Raw genomic sequence first — 9,076 nt, 5'->3', positions numbered from 1 at the left:
TATTCATCGAGCCATACATCAGCTGTTACATAATTCTGTAAAAATGCTTCAAAGGTAACCAAATATAAAGATTCGGTTCAGCTGCTTAGCAGTAAGCTCAATATAATGAACTAAAACAGCAAGTAAAATATTAGGCTAAGAAATGAATAGCTAGAATTAAAAGGCTGCTTATACAACAGCTATACCAGCCAGATAATTTGATTATATAACAGGTGTTCCAGTAGTGCTTGCATTGGGTATGACCTAATTTTGCCTTCCAAATGTGCAGATATTAATCTGCCAAACGTGTTTTCACTAGTTGGTGGAGGAATATTCATTGTATCAACTCCAACATTTTGGAAAAGTGTCTTACAGCATGATCCAGGGAAGTAAATCCCAAAAAGTTGAAATTTGGGGATTTCAGAAAAGTGTGCATGATATCAGTATTGCTTTACTAAAAGAGAAACAATGAATGACATTAGTGGTTCTTCATAATGTGATTGTCGTATTTCCTCTTTGATGTTCTCCTAAGAACATGAAGCGAGTCTGTGCTACATGGTGATAGGTGGATGGTTCATCCAATCACCAGCCAGGTGTAATTTTTTTAAATTTCCTGCCTTTTTCCAAACAGTTCCAAGCGTGACTCACACATGGTTCTTATGACAAACCATCTGGCATGGTAATAACCATCAGGTTATTCCACTTGGTCTCAGACTGTCATTAGTCCTTCATTGTTCATTACTGCTATGACTTTCCTGAGAGATGCAAACATAAAGACATGCCTGTGAAGAACAGAAACACACAAGCTTGCACAAACAGTATCACCTTGTCTTGTCTCGTGTGCTATGTGAGCTGACTGGAGCCAAAACTACACTTACTGTATTGTCTATCTCACGTCACTTCTCATTACTGGTAATAGCAGTGCCTCTGGTTTCCTTTGTCTGTATCTATTTCTCTTCTTCCCATAAACACTCAGCTTTACTTTGCTTCACTCCATCATTTCTTCCGCCCTTCTTTCCATTTCCCCTTCTTCTATTGAGAAACTTTGGCCTAACTCTTTGGGAGCTTTCATATTCTCCTCCAGTTACGACCCAAAGCAGAAGCCGTGAGTCCTCCCTAGCTTCTGTTCAAATGCCTTCTCTAAGCCAATGTAATATTTCATCATCTCAAGATCTCTTTCATTACAAGTGTTCAAATGTTTTAGAGTGTTTAGAAACCTTCAGTCGAACCACAGTTTGACGGTGAGACTGATAATAAACTCCAATGTCACATTTTCCCACTGTTACAGTGATTCAGCTTTAGCTAAAAGTCAATTGGGCTGCCATGAAATTCTGTCTCTGTGTGAGGAGTAAGAGGATTTGATGGATGATTTCAGAATTTTTGAGCAACAGGTCAATAAAAATGTGATGCTCCTTTGCACCTCTCAGCATACTAAGCTCCAACTCAGCAGGAATGAAAGGCAGTTATCCCCTCAGCACCATTTCAGCAGTTCAGACTTACATCAGCTCTCAGCTGTTAAGAACAGAAGTGTGTTTGTCGGCAGAAAAGCCTGAGCTGCCGTTATGCAGGAGTTTGTCTCGGTGAAGTCCGTCTACCTGATGTGCTCTTATCTCTCCAGGCAGTCATTTGGTCCACAAAGCTGCTGTCAGTGCCCGACTGCTGGCTGCTCTCCTTAATGAGGCCCATTGATCCTCTTATACACAAACTCGACTACACACACGAGCACCTGTTTTTCCTTCACTTCAGAGGAGACTATAAAGGTTTACATACATACATACAGAGACTTTTTTTAATTTGAGGTACTCAAACACACACTTTCATTAGGAAATATTATATTTAGACTGTGGCCTGCACTACAAAGCAAGTTCAACATACTCGAGTAATCGTTTCCAGATTTGGCTTCTCTGAACCTAACATCAGCAATCAGACTGAGCGATCACACGAAGGTGGTTATCAACTCAGTAAGTCAACAACGACTTTCCCAATGGCCAGTTCACATGAAAGAGGCAGAGTTGGGGGCATAAAAACAATCCACAAGCACGTCTGCTAGCAGAAAAGTGGTATAATTTATATCAGATTAAAATATATTATTAGAAAAATATGAAAAGATTTACACGTAACAAGGTTCAGTAATACAGGCTTTTCATTCCTGGCAGCAGGGAGGAAACGTGTGAATGAAGCCACTGTACTATTTTTTAAATGATGCATAAATGTGAACTTTATGCTGGACATGGATTGTATTTATTTACATAGTGATTTCTAGTCTTAATGATCAGTCAAAGGACTTCAACGGCTTGTCATATTTTAACCGCACATTCATGCATCACTGTATTCTAAACAGTGCAAAGTGCTTTACTAAGCTGTGCAGGATAATAGAGTTGTCAGTGGCAAAGTTCTATGCGGACAGTTCGTGAGTACTCAGTCCAATTAACTTACACGTGTTTACATGTGTTCATGGTGTGTAAGACAGTTTCAGCCACTTTGTTTTAGTTTCAGTGCAGTTGGTTTTCTATGGTCTGCAAAGGAGAGACTAAAATATATAAAATAAGAAAGGTGAGCTGTGTCCCAAAACGTCGGCTGCATCCTTCGGAGGACCCGGCCTTCGCGGTCTACGTGGGCCGGGTCCTTCGAAGACCAAGAAGGCTGTGAGTAGGCATACTGGCAAATGTCATATAAGGTCAGCAAGCGTAAGCGTAAGCTTTGGTTTTAAAGTTTAAAATTGCTCAAACCCATAATGGAGAACAACATGGAAGAAGTACAATTGTTGGGCGTCTCTAAAAACTGCAGGAATGCTTTAACCAGAAACTAAGTAAGTGGTGGTTTTGTTAATACCTTATCTAGAACATCACCTGCTCTGGAACAGGTTACTTCTGTAGCACAGGTTACCATGGTGATGTATTTAGTTAAGAATTGAACCACCTTTGTAATTGTGAAAACCCACAGGTTGACCTGAAGTTACTTCTCTAAACAGCTCCAATCTTTACACATTGCCCAGCCCTGCACCATCGCGCTTCCTGCTTACTTTAATTTAATCAGGTCTTCACATATTGTCTTATCATAGGTATGAACTGAGGGGTTCAAACAGTTGGAAAAGTGCAGTTAAAGACTGCAAAAGCTTGTCTAAGATTGTGTAATTTGTGAATGAATGGAATAAAAAACTAACATTAAATTGATTTAAAGATTTAGTACTACACAAAGAAAAGCAAAAGAAAGTGGCATGTGCTCTCCATCCATAATAATACTGTTGCTATTACCATGAATAATAATAATAATAATAATAATAATAATAATAATAGTAATAATAATAAACATATAGGTTTGCATTTCACTCGTTTAACCACAAAGAATTAAGACCCTCTCACAGTCTGTCTCACTCAGACTAAATCTGTGAATGAACAATGCGTCTGTGGTAATCATCTTCACCGATTACCACAGACTAGCTATTGGCTGATAGATGTCCTCATCAATGAGAGCAATGATATGCCGCTGACCTCGGGGGTGCTGCAGACATCTAATAGGACCGAATGATGACTGTAATTCAATTGGATAGGATTGGATTGTGTTTAACTGTTTTCTTATTAGAAAGCAGAGCCGGGGATTGACGGTCATGAGACACGACAGAAACAAGAGAAACATCTTCTCTGCATTAGTCGCCTAAATGGTTTAATTAAGTCCAACACAATTCATTTTTGATGAGGAATCCAGCTTGAGGTTGTTGGCTGATATTTGGCTTTTTCTGTCAGCCTAGTGCATCATTTTGTGTAAAGTGCACATGTGTGAGCACTGCTGTCAACTGACTGTCGATGCATGTTGGAGTGATTGTAATAGGCAGAAAGGAGCAGGGGCAGCGTGGCGTTTTCCTCTAGGGCTAAAACCAGCTAACAAGAGCTACTCTATTAAAGATTATAAGATTAAAGAGGCTTTGAGCTGATCCACTCCCTTAGTGCTTTCACTCTTCTGCCTGCTTTAGCTTATCATGCATAACTGACCCTCACTGGTTTGAAAAGCCTTTGGCAATGGATGCTGACAGTAGTTTGAATGCTGATTATACTGAATATTTACTACATTGTTAATGGTTTCTCATCTGACTAATTATCTGTGCTTTATACACAGTTATTTGCATCACACAGTGCTATCAAACTGTCCGTCAGCCATTCCCAGTTTTGGAAATGGTGTGACCTTTAATTGCCCACTTCCAGCCCACCAGACAAGCACAAATCACTGCAATATGGTTTTGTTATAATAAGATACTAAATGATTACATACCATGACATAATACTGTATATTACTGTATATTATCTGATACCAATAATATGGTGATTAATATGTTTCCTGGAGCCACTCTTCCAGCTTCAGGGTTTTAGCTCCTAGTGTTTCTATTACCACTTTGGACATTCTGCTCCAGTTGTTCCTTAAGCCTCTGGTATGTCTCGATTTTCTTGTGGTTCTGATGTTGCTTTCTTCTGGGATTGCTACATCTATAGAAACTGCCCTCTTCTGCTTTTTGTCAACCACCAAAAAGCTTGTGTGGTTTCATGAACAGCAGCTGCTGGGCTGTTTTAACCTTGAAGTGCTGCGGGAGCTTAGCCTGTAGCCTTTGTTGGTGTCTCCCATCAGGACTTGGAGACTTCTAACATCTTGGCAGAGATGTTCCTGCACACTGTGCCAGGTACTTGGATGAGCTTTTCAGTACAGTGGTCCCTCTATATAACGCAGTTCACCTTTTGCAGCCTCACTGTTTCGCGGATTTTCTTTGTGTAATTTTGTATGCTTTTTTTTTTCTTTTACAGCGCATTCTGTTCTGCATCCTGATTGGCTGTAGACCATCGTCAAACAATCTCCTCTGTGCCGTGTGTCCTGTCCAGTATAGAATGCGTTCAGCTTGTCAAATTTACATAAATCTTTGATCGCTAGCAGTGAGACTCTGAAGCGCCGTACTGTATGTTTGTAAGTTTTCTCCCCAACAACCACAACAATGTCGACAAAACGTTTTGCACCATCAAAGGCACCTGTAGTAGCAGCCGAAAGGCAGAGGAAGATGCTACCATCGCACAAAAAGTTGGACTTCTGGAAATGCTAAAGGAAGGTAGAAGTTACTGTATTTTTCTGATTATAATATAATACTGGACTTATTTTTCTACAAAGGTTTGAAGTTTGAGAGTGTTTAAACAAGACAGAAAAGTGTGAAAATCTTCTTGCCTGTCTGAAAAAAGTGTATAAAGTGTGTAGTGAGGGATTTTACAGCCTTAAATCATCTATAATAATTGTAAAAAATAAAGCTGGCTACTTTGCGGATTTCCTCTATCGCGGGTTATTTTGAGAACGTAACACCCGCGATAAACAAGGGACCACTGTATTATGTATGTGGTCCCATCCTGTTACTATGTGCTGGACTTCTTTCACCTTTACATAGATTTACTGATCTGGTCTTGTTCTTATGCTGCCATGATCAGCTCCTCTGTGCTGGCCCTTTCTAGACACTGGTAGGATTCAATAGTTGATATCTTACATTAATTCACATGCACACTCACACTCCATTGGATACATTGGGGGCAACTGGTTTGGTATCTTTCCCAAGGATACAGGGACAGGACATCAGTCCACTGACCTCCTGATGAGTAACACCTGAGGCAGCCACCCCACTTTGCAATGATACAGCCCATGCAGGGGCTTGGTCCTCCATGACAGTTCCTCCTTCTGTCTCCTGCTGGAGCGCTGCAGTTAATGAGTCAGCAGAGCGTTCACAACTCGTGTGCACTGTGTGCCTCAGCACCACGCTCTGTAACTTTGTGTGGCCTGCCACTCAGTGTCTGAGTTACTGTGGTTTCTAAACATTTTCATTTTGCAATATCACCACTTACCCTATGATCATGGAATATCAAGGAAAGAAATTTCACAAACTAACAGTGTACCAGTGACATCCTATTACCAAACTCGACTTCAGTGAGCTCTCTATTATGATCCATTCTTTTACAAATGTTTATAAAGCAGACTGGATGGAGAGGTGCTTAAGTTTATATACCTGTCACAGTGGGACTGAAAATACCTGAATACAACGATTAAGAGGATTTTAATTACTAGCACAGGTGCTAAATGTCTTACCCTCAAGCAGTGTGTGCCAGGAACTCTAATAACATTAATAATAATACTTAATTTTAATATCTCAAAATTAGATATCAAGAGGCCGGTGTAGGCTTTTCTAGGTATCAAAATAACTGCCCAAATGGTTGGTCTTCTCGTGGGCTATTTTGATTGACTAGTGCTAGGAGTGTTACTAGCTAGCTAACCACTTTGAGTTAATCATCACAAGGAACAGTCTCAGGGACATTTGTGAAATAGTCAGAAAATTTTCGTCTTTTGTTTTTTTTGTTTTTTTTAACGACCTGGGTGATCCGAACAAATCACAAGACTTTTGGAACAATGTAAAACTGGACAGACAAGAACGATCCATAGCACCACATTTACAGAGTGTAGAGAACCTTCAGTGAGGCTAAATCAGAAGTACCTTAAAAATCACCAAATATGGTCACATCTGGTTAAAACAAACAGATGTCAAAGCTTGGTTTAATCAGCAGTCTGTCAACAATATTCTAGCTTTGATTAATTTAAACCGTACTTAAGAGTTTAATAACTTGTGTTTTAGCTGCCTTTTGTATAAGTTCCAAAGACATCTTTAAAAATCTTGATTATTCTGAATTCCTGAATAACTTGTGTAGATTTTGTTTTACTTTTTAAACCTCGAACAGCTTAAATGATTTTTCATACTGCAGAAATCCTCCGGAGTAGGAGAAGGCCACAAGCAATGATGCAAATGTCACTGTAATGGGTAAAAATGGTGTCATTGTGGATAACAAATGTTAAAACTACAAATGGAAATGCTAATGTGAATCTGCTAAATGTCATCATTGCAGTCAGATGTTTACCTTCAGCATCACTGATACAGTTTCAAGGTAGCGTAAGTCTGAAATACAGAGGGAAATCATAAGAAGCAGACTGAAAGCAGGGGTGAATGTGACCATGCAAAATGAACAGAAATATTTGCTCCAACAGGCAAATAGTTTCTGGTAAAGAGTGAAAAAGACTGCAGATCTATGAATCTGCAAAATCCAAGAACATAACACAAAAAAAGATGTTTGCTGAAGGAGGTTCTGTCACACCAAAGGAAATAAATAAATAAATGGGAAGTCTTGTGTCTGAGTAAAAGGGCTCCTCTGTCTAAATGTGGTGTATGCTATTCATTTACTGCAAGCCCTGCCCGGTCTTGTGTCAACATAAGACCAACATCAGGGCCAGCATTTGGTCAGCAGAAATGCTGGCTTTGACTTATGGGCTAAACTCAGTGTTTGAGACTACTGTAGCTCCTTACAAGACATGTAAGACAACACATTCTGAACATAAATCAAGTGCAATTATACAGTATGGGATCGTGTGTGTGTTTAATGGGTGTTCAACATGAGAAACATCTGTGACACAGTAGTACAATGTGGAGCAAAGAACAAGTTCAACAGTAAAACTGTCCACCCAGTGTGTGAATTAACTGGCTCTGAAACACACAAACACACACTCCCACCCACACTCCCTTTCCATCCACCCTGTCATTTCAGGACAGGGTGGTGGACTGAACAGCTCTTTAAGAAGCGTATTTATATCTTCAAACTCTCGGATGCCTTGTCATTAGACCACTTTATATAGCTGCGAGGATGGTTCCACCCATCGCAGCTCTACTCCCACACCGCTTTTTATTCATATCTCCATTCCTCATCAAGGCCGGCACCTTTGTGGTTTTACTTTAACAGGACCGGCACAAAAGTCTCAGAACATTTTTAGCAGGAGCAAACATCTGGCTGTACCACTGTAAGATAATAGGTGGCCAACTTTTCCATCGAGTTCCTGCTTTCTCCTTGTTGATTCCCCTCAAGGAGTCTTAGCTTCTGAACATGCACCATGTAACTGGTAAAACGATGTAGGATAGGAGCTTTTTTTGTAAGTGTTGGTTTTTCACAATAGTCTAAATTTAAGCTTCAAAGTAATGTCAAAATTGACATTAGCGATATAATAACGTGATTTTTTTTAAAAAAATTTAAAAACACCCTAAACTTGGAGTTTGAGTCTTTATATTTAATTTTGACATCTCAAAACTAGATATGGTCTAGGCTTTTTTAGCTATCAAAATAACAAATAATCGCCCAGCATGGTTGGTCTCGTCGTGGGCTATTTTGATTCATTAGTTCTAGGAGTGTTACTAGCGAGCTGACCACTTCGAGTGAATCATTACAAGGAAATTGGGTTTTACAAGGAGCAGCCTCAGGAACATTTGTGAAATAGTCACAAAATCTTTTCTGCTCATTCATGTTCCTGGTCTTTTTTTTTTGTTTGACCACCCGGGTGATCTGAACAAATCACAAGACTTCTGGAACAATGTCAAACTGGATGGACAAGACCGATGCATAAAGTCAGATGGAGTGAAAACTAAACACAACATACACTGTTTAAAAAAAATCCTAGAAAAACAGTAATATTCCGGCAGCTGGGGCGCCAAAATAATACCATAAACTAACAGAAAATAACTTTCTCATAAAAATACGGTTATTTTCAGTAATGACAATACAGTTTGTTGCCCTAATTTCACATGAGATTTTGCCTTTTTCAAGTGCTTTTAAACATTAAATTGGGAACGTGTTAATGTGATTAAACAATGAAATTACCTATAAACAAGGTCAATGAATGTGGCAATATGAATAATAATACTTAAATGTACAGAAATATACAGTTAACAGTTGGTTTAAATAATAATGGATTGCATGCCCTGGGACAGACTGACAGAGGCGAGGCTGCCATATCGCACCATCGGCCTCTCTGGCCGTCACCAGTAGGCGGTAGGTGAAGAGTCTTGACCAAGGACACAACGACCGAGAGTGTCCGAGCCGGGGCTCGAACCGGCAACCTTCTGATTACAAGGCGAACTGCCAACTCTTGAGCCACGATCACCCTAAATAGCAATAATTATTATTATTATTTGATGTAAAAAAAAATGTTTATGAGAGGGCAGCACGGTGGCACGGTGGTTAGCACTGTTGCCGCACAGCAAGAAGGTCCT

This window comes from Oreochromis niloticus, linkage group LG7 (assembly GCF_001858045.2).
Source record: "Oreochromis niloticus isolate F11D_XX linkage group LG7, O_niloticus_UMD_NMBU, whole genome shotgun sequence".
Taxonomy (NCBI): domain Eukaryota; kingdom Metazoa; phylum Chordata; class Actinopteri; order Cichliformes; family Cichlidae; genus Oreochromis; species Oreochromis niloticus.
This window is presented reverse-complemented; position numbering follows the sequence as displayed.